Source organism: Macrobrachium nipponense, chromosome 12 (assembly GCF_015104395.2).
Source record: "Macrobrachium nipponense isolate FS-2020 chromosome 12, ASM1510439v2, whole genome shotgun sequence".
Taxonomy (NCBI): domain Eukaryota; kingdom Metazoa; phylum Arthropoda; class Malacostraca; order Decapoda; family Palaemonidae; genus Macrobrachium; species Macrobrachium nipponense.
Window position 1 is genome coordinate 54,112,921 of NC_087205.1, and position 13,475 is coordinate 54,126,395.

Below are 13,475 nucleotides of genomic sequence, written 5' to 3' on the forward strand. Positions count from 1 at the left end.
CAAAACAAGCATAATTAATAAGCAGCGCCGCCTTTGAAGCAGGCAAGAACTGCTGCCGAGGAAGAGAGCAAGAAGCGAGCGAGATGTCCAGAGAGAGTCCAAGCGGCGAAGGGAAGGAGGAGGAAATCTTGCCACGAGAGAAGAAGCCTCAAGAATTCACCTCCCGACCAATATCAGCAAGCCATGAAATTGAATGGGCTTTGAAAGTGGGAGGCTTAACTACGACCTCGAGACTGAACATTCTCCTTGAAATAGGGTGCGTAAAATGCAATGTACGTATCATTTACAACCTCCAATAACTAGCTGAAAGACAGTAGAGATGATGTGTCATGAAAAACTATTGTGCGAGAAAATTCGATGCAGTAATAAATGATCTGGTACGGAAAAAAATGTTTTTATTGTTTGAATGACTTGACCCAAAATAAGACAGAAGATCCAGTTATACTATAAATTATGGGAAGAGAAAATGCATCGCTGAAAGAAACCCGTCAGTTTCTATGGCATAAGAAAATTAAAAGGTGATTTTACACTGAGAATGCAATAAGGGACAAAGGTTTACGGCTTTGCATACTTCTCTTGAAAAATCTAAATAAAATTACTCTCAGAAATGATGTAAACCATCTGGCTCACGAACTCCTGCATCGACTCCCTTGTGTTTTGAAATAACTGACAGATCCAATATTAGCTCTCTCTCAGAGCTATTAACGGAAGATTTTCAGGGACAAAAACAACTTCAAAGGCAACAGCTTGAGAAATTTTTGATCGTGTTTGGATTTTAATCATAATATCTAACAGTGATTTAGGGATGACACAAAACCGCAAATTTGAATCTTCATTATTATTATTATTATTATTATTATTATTATTATTATTATTATTATTATTATTATTATTATTATTATTATTATTATAACTGTTTTGAACGGCATTTGATTTATATATGTAAAAAGGGGGAATGTACAGACTCATCATTTTTAACTTCCTTAGATACAGAGAGTCCAAGTGACAAGACATCTCAGCTTAAGAATGCTGATGTACCTTTTTGGCTAGCGGGACATTAAGATGCTTTCTAAGCAGGTCAACGTTCGTTCTGTAGTTATGCGAGTTCGATAGAAGGTGCCTTTGAAAACTGGCTGCAACCAGTTACCTGGGGCATGGACGAAGGGCGTGAGTTTGTCTGTATGTGTGTGCCTCTTCCGTTCATGATGGCATGTTTAGCCAAAACTATGGAGAGACCTACAGAGAGGTCTGTGTGAGAAAGGCAGAGCCACGATGGCGTATGCCAAAGAGTTTCCTTTTGAGAGTGTGTGATGTTCTGGGCTGCAATGGGCGGATCTAGTGGAGGGGACTCAGTGTCCTAGTGAGGGGAGACTGTCCTGTGTGGAGGGAACTATAATATTTTGGAGAGGAGATAATTGGTATTTGACTATTACTGATTAAGACTATTATTTACCGGGGGTTATCTAAGTTACTTGAACTGTGAGTTATCCTTCCATTAATCATCCTGTAAGAATCTGAATTAATCAATTAATACTTTCCTTTGAATAAATGTCTATTTTTGCAGTTCCGACTCTGATTTGATGACCTAATGAAATGGAATGGAGATTGTCGAGAGAGAGAGAGGGAGGGCCAAGGTGTTACCAGTTCGCCTTCCACTTTGGCTTAACGCTTACCAAATATGAAAATACGAGAAACTATCTCGTAAGATATAGATTCTTTTCAATTCTTCTTAATGTCTTTTTCTCACCAGCATGTAGCTGGTATATCTTTAGACATATAATGAATTCAGTTGTCTTAGGTTTATTTCCTCTGGCGTGTCGACAGCACATATGCAGTCATCTAAGAGAGTATACAAGAAAGTGAATTAAGATACGTATCTTAATTCACTTTCTTGTATACTCTCTTAGATGACTGCATGTGCGCTGTCGACACGTCAAAGGAAATAAACCTAAGACAACTGAATTCTTTATATGTCCTAAGGTAACCTGATATACCAGCTACATGCTGATGAGAAAAAGACAATAAGAATTGAGAAGATTCTATATAAATTAAATGCCGTTGAAACAGCTATAATATTCAATGCTATTATTATTATTATTATTATTATTATTATTATTATTATTATTATTATTATTATTATTATTATTATTATTATTATTATTATTATTATTTTATTATTATTGACACGTGAATACCAAAGATTTTCCAAGCATTCTTGCTTAGTCATACTATTTGATTCCTGAATTATATTCTATACCTTTTATCCTGATTATTTGTTTTCTATTTTAACTACACTTTGATGCAAATTCCCACTTGCTTTTACAAACTTCTTCAAAAGTACATCCAGGGAATAACTGTTCCTATCTAGTTAACATAAGGCCTAGATACCAGATGAAAATCAACACTGAACTAGACTAAAAACATCGCAGGACAACTGGAAAAAGTAATCTTTCAAATATATACATAGCTTAATGTTACTTCCAATCGAAATGAAAACTGAAAATAAAGTAAAAACAATGCAAGAAAATATTCTTGTCGTTATTTATTTCAAGTCTAAGAAAATAATATATTCCGAACAACTTTCACGCTAATACTCTGCCCCAAGATCAGTTTTCTTCCTGTTATCGGGGCCAATAACCTTTGCTGCTAAATTCATCAAATACTAATTAAAAGGTCCGCAAAGACGTAGCCTTAGAACAAACAATCTCATTAGCGCATAATCAATACCAGGGTAGATGACAGTGCTCACACAAGATGCTGCCATAACACGCTATGCTTAAACATAAACTAGCCGTAGAAGGGAATAATGTGGTACACGCGCTGGAACAACTTTTTTTTTTTCTGCGCAAAAACGAAAGTATTGTTCCATCACTGAATAACTTACTGACCTTCCATGGGTTTATAAGAAATGTTCTTGTATGTATATATATAATATATATATATATATATATATATATATATATATATATATATATATATATATTATATATATATATATATATATATATACACCGAATCATAAATAGTCACCGAATCACAAATATTCAACCAGCGTTCTCATTCCCACCATATCAATGTCACATTTATCATCATCAGCGCACCCTCAGAGACAAAGCTTTGTAATCAATGCCGCAGCCATCAATGTCGTGGCTTATTCTTTGGGGTCCATTTTCTCTTAGGGAAGACAGATTCATGTTGAATTATATGTATAATTTATGTATGCCAGACAAAATTAACTACTTCATGACTCTATAAAGAGGGCTTACTGGCAGCGCACTGAATCTACGACATATATTGCGCCCTTTCCTTCTATCTAACACACGTTCTCTCACTTCGTAGAGTTTGAATCCCTTTCTTTCCAACAGCTAGGCTATCCAACACATCCCAAGTCTTTCTCCCATCCTCCCGACAGTTCGAATTGTAAACTTTTATCACCAAACGATCACCCTCCATTCTTTCCACAGGAAAAGACCATTTCAAAACATGAATTCATCCTTTCATCAACCTTAATATCACTTCTTTGCAGCTCCACGTTTCTCCCCCGGTCAGTTGTTCTTATGTTTGATATATTTCACAAAAATGTTTACCTAAATAGCTTCACTGTTTCCTTCTTCTTTCTTTTTTAGCATCCATAGAGAATAGTCGTCTCTACAACCCTTTCATATTTCCACCTGGGCCCTAACAGACAATTCAGCGTCTTCCTTATCTTCTGCACAAACCCTGCTGCCTTTCTTGCTCCCCATACGGCGTGACTCCTATCTCCTCTCTCCATGCCTTCATTCATCCACTCCACATCTACCACTTAATTGAATTAACCTCGTCTCTTCTTCCACCAGATACAAACGTCCACTGTTCCATTTCCCTAGTTTCCATTTACACACATCTCCTTTTGCATGTACTGTCAAACTCTTTTATTATCTTCGACAGTTTCTCTTCACCCTCCCAAATGAGTTCTGCATCATCAATAAATATTAAAACCTGAACACTCTACGCTCAATTCACGACCAGCTTCTCATCGCACATACACTAGTACACACACGTATGTATGAGAGTTTCTAACATGGAAAAAGAGTCTGTCAAACTTTTCTGAAAATAAATGAACGAACAATTATGGCACAAGATCTGTAAAAGATACAATACATGTTCACATATTCTTATTTATATATACATAAAAGTTCGATTTTATACATACTTGGTCATACTCATACATTTTTCAGCCTTTTATTTGCTTCTGCCTCGGAGCCAACATCAAAGCAACCCTTTTTTTGGGCGTTTTCATTTTTCAAAAATACAGAATATTTTTTTATGGCAGCGTCAGATGTTTGAAAGTCTGATGCGGCAGAAATTAGACAACACGTTGCAATTATTCCCAGAGAGAGAGAGAGAGAGAGAGAGAGAGAGAGAGAGAGGAGAGAGGAGAGAGAGAGAGAGAGAGAGAGAGAGAGAGAGAGAGAGAGAGAGAGAGAGAGAGAAATTCTTAAATTTTAAAGACAAAGACGTTACACTTTGGGTACATGAAAGGCATCATCAGTATTTTAACATACGGAAATTGAATATTTTACTAATATAAAAGACAATCTATAAATATTAATAAGTGGAAAATTGTACAATCGACATCAAGACGAGGTAAGAAAAACGTGCGGATCCTACCTTGCAAACAAGAATATGACAATTTCGAGAAAAATTCTGAGAAGACAGTAAAAAGCAAGAGCTAAAGTTTCAGTGATACAAGCAGCAACAACACACAATCACTCGATGTACTAATGTATTCATCAACGCCTTGAGAAGAAATATGACTCAGCCGTTATTAATTAACGCTATCAAATCCAGGAAGCATAAAGGAACGCCAAGATCAAGCAAGGTAGTCTGGGAGAAAGGGAAAGAGTGAAAGTGGCCTGGGAGAAAGTCAAAATAAAAATGATAGTCTGAAGGAAAAGGAGAATGGAAGGTCCATTTTGAGAAGCGAAGAATGAAAGATACTCCAAGAGATGGAGAATGAAATGAAAGATAGCCCAAGAGAAGGGGATTATGGAAGATAGAGTTTAAGAAAGCAAGAATGAAAGATGCTTGAAGAAACAGAGAATGACAGATAACCTGAGAGAAAGGGAGAATGGATGGTAGTCAGGGGGAGGGGATAAATGAAAGATTGTCTGAGAAAAAAAAGAGACTGGAATGTGATCTGGAAGAGAGAGAGCGAGAGATAGAAGTAGGAGCGGTAGAATTGAAAAATAAAAGTTAGTCGGAGAAAGGCAGAATTAATGGTTGAAAAGGAGAATAAAAAGTGCAAGTCAATGTAGAAGAAAGGAAAATTACCGCTGTCTGAAAGAAAATGCGAATCAAAAATAGTCTAGAAGAAAGGGAAGAAGGAGGGTAGTTCGAGAAAATGGAGAATAAAAAGAAGTCTGGGAGAATGAAAAGTACCCTGTAGTAAGAGAGAATAGAAGTTCTTCTGCCAAGAGGGAGAACAGAATCTAGAGAGGCCGGAATGAACGGAATGAATTCAAATGGAAGGATCAACGAGATAATTGGGAAAAGTAAGAAGGAAAGAAAGTTGAAGTATGAACAGAGAAAGCGCGAAGAAAATGAACAAGAACTCGAAATCAGGAAGACTGAAGGCTTAGAAACAAAGAGAAAGAGAAGGAGAGGAAAAAAGAGAGTCAGAGGGATAACGAAGGACTTAGAGACGAGTAGACAACAGGACTGTTACGAATGTAAACTTGAAATTGAGAGGCAAAGAAGAACTTACGGCTGAAAGTAAGGGAGAAAGGAGGTCTGAAAAATGTAGCATATACTGCTGGAATGAATGAAAAACAAACAGATACAATAAATGGTCAGAATAAAAGGAGAATGAAAGTCCTGAACAAAAACGAAGATTAAAAACTTAGGACGAAGGAAGAAGGATAGTCTTGTGATACTAGCTTAGCAAAATGGTCGTCTTAATTGATCTGGAGTGATTCAACGGAAACAGCATTTCTTGTTTTGAAAAAGGCGAAGAGGAGTCAGAGAAAAAAGGAAAACATCCACTGCGACAAACCATGAACTCTGCACGGAGCACCATAGCGCGAATATATCTACTTATTTATAAATGTAATTTTGCAAATACGTATGAATTCATGTATACAAATTAAGGATACAAATATCAAAAGACTGATCAGCCAAAGCAATGCGCATATTACATACACACATACACACACACACACACACACACATATATATATATATATAAATAAATAAAATATATATATATTTATATATATATATATATATATATATATAATATATATATATATATATATGTATATCTATCATATATATATATATATAATATATATAATATCTATCTATATATATATATATACAATAAATATATATATATATATATATATATATATAATATATGTGTATAAAATGAGACATACCAAGTAGTATATGTAAAACACACAACTACATATGTATGAATGCATGAATGTTATATAAGATAAAACATACACATGTAGTTTATATAAGCACATACATACTTTATTTATATATAAATATATATATATATATATATTATATATATATATATATATATATATATATATACGCGGAAATCCAAATCAAAGAACTACGGCAAAGGCGAGCCAAGAATAGCATTACCCAGTCCATATCTAAGAAGGGACTCTAATAGCCAATAAATTCGATATATTATCTGAAGTAATGTTTGGGGATGCGGAACAACGAAAACATTATTATAATATCTGCTGGGAATTCGCGCAATAAAAGGTTCCAGGGAGAAACAAATAATGCAAGAAAGTGAGGGAATTACCATTAAATAATATAGAATGATTTGATACCCTGGGTTTTGGAAAGACATCAAAATTTACGCCTTTCGGAGAAACAAATCTTTCCGTCTTTACTTCCTTTCTTGGTGTGTGTGTGTGTGTGTGTGTGTGAGAGAGAGAGAGAGAGAGAGAGAGAGAGAGAGAGAGAGAGAGAGAGAGAGAGAGAAACTGATGCTTGAAAATAATCTTGAATGAACATCATTTAAAGAAACTGCAACATTCTCAAGTCAGACTCTAGAAATATCCACCTAAACGTAATCTTAAAATGAAAAAGAAGGAAACCGAAAAATATGAAATCAAGATGAGAATTTTTCAACATTAAAATGCCAAACGCAGGAGGCAGAGATTCCAACCATTAGGACTGCTCTCGTCTGGTGACATCCCCATTTAGACACGAAAGTTAAAATTGATTTCCAACTGAAGTTTTTAATCTTTTAAACTTGGGGAGGAAAAATAAAGAATTATGAGTTGTGAGAAAGGAGCGCGTAACAAATTGGGTTTCGTATGTCAAACCTAGTGGAACGTTTTACAGAACTATAGTTTATCAAATACTTATATTTTAAACATGTTAATCCTGGCATGTGTGTGTGTGTATGTATATTGTGTGTGGTGGTGTGTGTTGTGTGTGGCGTTGTGGTTGAAGGAGGAGAGAGAGAGAGGAGAGACGGAGAACTTTCGAGAGAAGAGGAGAAGAGAGAGAGAGAGAGAGAGATATGTTGAATATTTTATATATTGTGTCTGTATGTGTGTGTGTATGTGTGTGAGTATGTGTTTGAGAGAGAGAGAGAGAGAGAGAGATATCTGTTGAATATTTAATACATCAACTTTTATTACTAAATATAAAATATTATGAAAGGTACTGTTGAGATTCTGCACATCGAGATGAAAGCTTAAAATGAAAAATCGCATGTATTCCCGCCTCACAATATAAGAGTTATGAATCCTCTTGTGCAGATAATATAAACAGGAAACAGAGATGGTAGAGAATATATCTAAGGTTATTCTCTAAATTGTCGGAACCTTGAGTAATGCAATGGTTAAGTAAAAACACTTTGCTAAAACATTGAGATTTAAAGGACTAATAATCAACCGTAAAAAAATTTGGACAAGTTTGAAGGTTAGTACCAGTAAAAGGAGCATTGATTTAATCATAAATGAAGTAAAAATGAAAATAAATGTCATACTTAAAAAAGACAAAAGTATCTAAACATGAAAAAAAAGTTTGTACAAAATTACAGCTCCTTGTCTAATATTTTCAGCATCTCATGATGCTTGTATTGTTCTCTTGCAACATTCGAATTGCATGAAATTATATGATTTTTTAATAATAAAATTGATTAACTTCTGCGACTTCACGATGAACAAAGAGAGAAAACCTTTCGTGTTTAAAACCATAAATACTTTTTATGGAAATGAAATATTTCTGAAAGAAATAAATCAAATAACTTTAGTGATATAATGAATATAGGAAAGTTCTGTCACAAATACTCTACTCACGCAACTAATACTTTTTACAAGCAAAGTGATGCATCACTCCGTCAGCCACCTCTATGCCTGCGCGTTCAGAATCACACAGAATATAAATGGATAAGTCTCTGTTTATAGCTTCTGGACAAAAATAACCTGGATCCCACCAGCAACGAACGTCTTGCTTGACCTCTGCGAATATCAAGTGGCGCAATCCGTCCCTTCCGCTCTTTCTGAAAGCAAACACTTCATTACTTACACAACAAACACAGCATGAAATCTCCTGTTTCCCTGAACACCCCGGATCCAACCACCCCTAAAACGTTGCCGTAATTTATTCGACAATGAAGCTGATTTCGGAAGTGTTTATGCTAAGCCGCGTTATCCCTGAAAATCATAGGGGAGGAGGAGGAGGAGGAGGAGGAGGAGGAGGAGGAGGGGTGGAGGAGGAGGAGGAGGTGGAGGAGGAGGATGAGGAGGAAGGCTGCGCTTTAATCTGAAAATGTCTCTACATGGAGACTCGTTCGTTCGCAAATGCTAATCAAGTCGGGCCGGTGCCGGGATGATCTCCGGAGACCTGTTGTTCCGCATAGTCAGCAATAACACCACACACTGATGTTTAACTTAGACAGTAAAGTAATAGTCTATTGCAACGAAGGTTCGTTCTTCAGCATTTTCATCATGTTCCTGAACAAGTAAAAAATGCGGCGAAGTTTCTTCGAAGGAATCGAGTTTTCTGCACAGCGTATAATGCTGTATGAAACTTTCAGCCTGTGTTGTTGGCACCTGTAGTGGGGCCAGACGCACGATCATGGCTAGCTTTAACCTTAAATAAAATAAAAGCTACTGAGGCTCGAGAACTGCAATTTGATATGTTTGATGATTGGAGGGTGGATGATCAACATATCAATTTGCAGCCCTCTAGCCTCGTAGCTGTCGAGATCTGAGGGCGGACAGACAAATAGCAATGTCAATATTTTTCTTTTACAGAAAACTAAAAAAGAATGATTGAGATGAAGGGTGCAGCTTATGTGGAGAAGTTAGACCCGTTGCAAAGGAGGCTTTTGGGTAAATGTGCGAATATGAAACGATTAATGTAGCAAGGGGTTCATGAACGATTTAGCAAGCAAAGCAGTCATCGGTGTTGTTTTTCTCTCAATCCTTGTAACGTGTACATACTGTAGGTACATGAAAAAGACGCATTTCACATGTACCAGTATTATTATATTATTATGTTCAAACATTATTTCACATGTTGCGCGCCATTAGAGTATCCCATGTTAAGTCCAGTAATCTGATATGGCAACATTTAAGTATTGGCAACATTGTAATTATTGCTCTCGTGAGGCAGTCTCGTCTCGTCTGTCTGTTTGTTTAGCTGACTGCTGTTTGTCCCCTGGATCTTGTATATATTTCTACAATAGACATTTAGAACCTACATTTAAGTTGTGTCCTTGCCCCTCCACTTAAGGTTAAGGAGTTTACCAACACATACATGGCGCAGTGAACTTTGGAAGTGTCGTATTGTTTGAAGCTTATCAAGACTTGGACATCGGGAACCGGACGGTCATCGCCATATTGGATGAACGTTCAATTCAAAAGTGCTTTCGTGTCCCAACTGATTTATTCTATGTCGTGTGCAGTGTAGTGCCTCAGGTACTCAGTGAAGTGTTGTGCAGTGCATTGTGCTTTTATAGTGCCTTTTTTGTGTGCTCAGTGATTTGTTATGTAATTTTATTGAGTACCCATTTATTCTGTTGTGGCTTTGCCGGAGCACCAACTGTCACACTCGCACTCATGCCATGTCACGGGATGACTGAGTCGACTTGGCAATAATGGCAACGTCGCCTTGGATGTGAGCTGCCGTAGGCAGACACTATCGCTATTAGTCCCCTCGTTGGCTGACGTATTTCTCGCACATACGCACACACTCACGCTTCAACGAATTTTATTTATTATTTTTGACCAAAGGGCAGACCTGGGTCACTCATGGAGGACTATTCACCCCCTGTACAGGTGGGTGCGACTCTCGAAATAATTATCAAGAAGTCTAAATAGACCAAAAACGCCCAAAGGGCTCTCTCACAGGCTAAAAGCATGTATATAGAGAGAAGTGACTTTGAATTTCAGGTCTGCCTAATCGAAAACAACCATTCCAATGACAAACCTCCCCACTACAGGCAAGGAGAGCCGTTCCAAGAAAGAAGAACAGCGCATTCCATCCATCAACTGTTTCCACCCATCGTTACCATGTTCACCTATTTCGCCTTGACAGGTGTTTACCTTTTGTGTGACTCTCAATTATTTCCAGTTTTTAGGATTATTATCTTCATCCTAATGTGAGTTTTTATCATTAATCATTCATTTTAGCCTATAGTTCATTTTGGTTGTTTCCTTTTGCTTAATACATACGTATTTCGTTATTAATTGGCTGGTCAAGACTGTGTACTCATCCTGACCGATGCGGCGGCCACTTTTGTTTTCAGCCTAATGAAGTATGGGGTTCGCTTATATAGCTTATGCTCTAAGATAAGTTAGCCTAGCTTTTATATTATTTGGTTTGTGTTTTTTATTCGTGTTTTACCTTTTCTAGGATGACCTAGGGTCAGTTTAGAGGGTAGGCTATGGTTAGGCACCCCCCCCCCTAGCCCCCTCCCCCTACCCTTCCTAGAGGTGTGCTCCCCAGGTGTAAGCCCTCCCCACCTCTCGGTCTTCGGCCAGGGGTGTTTTGGGTAACGTTGGTTCTCCCACTATCAGCCTTTTGATGGTGAGTAGGAGAACCCCCGTGAGTTATCTCGTCCTTCGCGGCAGCGCTGTCTCACGGAGGGTGCAGTACGATACCTCTTCTATCCTGAACCAGGTATCTGTTCAGGATAGGTGGAAGGCGGCAGGACCGCGTCCTTTGAGTTGAGGGTGTATTTACTTGAGCGGCATAATATTTCATGAATGGTTTTAGCAACGCGGCAGACATTCAGATTGCTAATGTCTGCCGCGTTGGCGATACCTCTTCTATCCCGAACCAGGTATCTGTTCAGGATAGGTGATAGAAGGCGGCAGGACCGCTTCCATTAAGTTGAGCGTGTATTTACTTGAGCGGCATACCATTTCATGAATGGTTTTTAGCAATGCGGCAGACATTCAGATTGCTAATGTCTGCCGCGTTGGCGATACCTCTTCTATCCTGAACCAGGTATCTGTTCAGGATAGGTGATAGAAGGCGGCAGGGCAGCTTCCATTAAGTTGAGCGTGTATTTTCTTAAGCGGCATACCATTTCATGAATGGTTTTTAGTAACGCGGCAGACATTCAGAGTGCTAATGTCTGCCGCGTTGGCGTTAATGACTCCTAGTGTGTATATATATTTTTCTTTTATGTGTTTTATTCATTCCCATTCTGCAGTTTATATTGTATATATATATATATATATATATATTATATGTATTATATGTATATATATATGTATATGATATATGTGTGTGTGTGTATGTATATACATAGTCTGTATATATTTGTTTGCGGATTCTTGCCGCCTAGTTTATTTATCAGCCTTACGTGCCGCCCTAGTTAATTTCTCAACCTTACCGGCCGCCCTAGTTAATTTATCAGCCTTACCTGCCGCGCTCGCCCGTTTCATGGTAGCCGCAGGATTATACTGGTTCGCCTTTCTCTGCAGTTGCCGCGATTGGGACGACAGGTCTTTGAAGGGAATGAATACCTTGATTACATATCCTGCCGCCACCCACCCAACTTTCGTAGCAGCTATAGGATCACGCTAATTGCTGCGGTTGTGGCGGCGGGACATAATTGGAATAATGCTTGTCTGCCGCCTTAAGGAGGGATGCCACCTTTGGGCGGCAAAGGATTTTTGATGATTTTAATTCATTAAGAACTCTTCCTTCCAGGATGCCCTGCCGCGAATGCAATCACGCAACAGAAGACATAACCCACGACTTGTGTAGGACCCATGCCTTTTGTTCGAGGAATCATCAAATATCATGGCACAATTTGTGGCAACTGTGATGAACTATGGGACAGGGCCCGTAATTTGGACCAACCCGAAGACGCCATCATTGCCTTTAAGGCTCTTAGTGACTGGATTTACGGGTTTAGGAAAACTCGAAATACAGGAAGAAAGGCCAAGACCATTCTTTGATCCTCACGAGAGAGCCGAGTTTCAAGAACTTCATGATGTTCATCAGAATTTGAGAGACATACCGCGCCTGGATTTGACTCATCCTGCTGGATCTCAATCCAGGGTAGGTATTTTCTTTATCTTAGCTCAGAATGTTGAATTTTTAGGTTTAGTCTCATTTACGTGAACTATCCCTGAAGACGTTCCTCTGAGCGTGTCTTCTCTTGCAGATAATGGAGGACCCAGAAGAGGAGTCCTTATCTGCAGTTGCACAGGATGTAGCTTCCTCATGGGCTTCTTCTCTGCCACCCTCACCAGAGACTCAGCCCTTGTTCCACTTCGCGGGTTCTCCTGCATCCTCTATCTCCGAGGTGGTTCTCGAAGTCGATGCATCTCGAAACCTGCGGACGCAAACACTGGAACCTAAACAACCACTGCAAATTTCTAAGCCTTCACCTGCCGCCTTTAAAGAACCCCCTAAACAAAATAAGACCTCTGACACTAAGTCTGCCGCCCTCAGCATCTAGCTCCAAATCTAGATCTCGTGGATCCAGACCCTCTAAGGGTAAGTCGACATCCAAATCCTCTGCTGCTTCGTCTTCCCAAGGTTCTAAGAAGGATGCCTCATCCTCAAGGGCGCCGCCCTCTCAGTCTAATTCTCAGGATGCCTTGGAGATTATCCTTGACGCAATTAGGGATATGCAACAGAGGATTGTTGCTCTAGAGGAAACATCCCTTTAAGAAATCTAACTATGTTTCTTCTTCTGGCGCCACCTCTACCCAAAAGAATACTTCATTAGTTAGAAACACTCAGGAAGCACAGGTTCAGAAGACATCTACAGCTTCTCCAATTCCTTCCTCTCGGAGGTGCTGGTGGAACAAGTAATGGCACAGGTTCATGCATCAGATGAGATTTGTCCTCATCCCTCAATGGTCTCCTTTGCTGACCCTCCTATTGAGAAGCTTTCAATGGATCTTGTTCCAGAGGGCTGGCAACCATTCAAGGATGGAATGTCCTTGGGTGTGGATCCCGGATCATAGTCTTTGCTGATG

General features: G+C 38.6%; 1 protein-coding gene across 13 annotated transcripts in view; it reads right to left on the bottom strand.

Moving 5' to 3' along the window:
• Positions 1-13,475, bottom strand: part of LOC135224544 (mechanosensory protein 2-like) — a 745,504-nt gene that overhangs the window by 110,463 nt on the left and 621,566 nt on the right. The window lies entirely within an intron of this gene.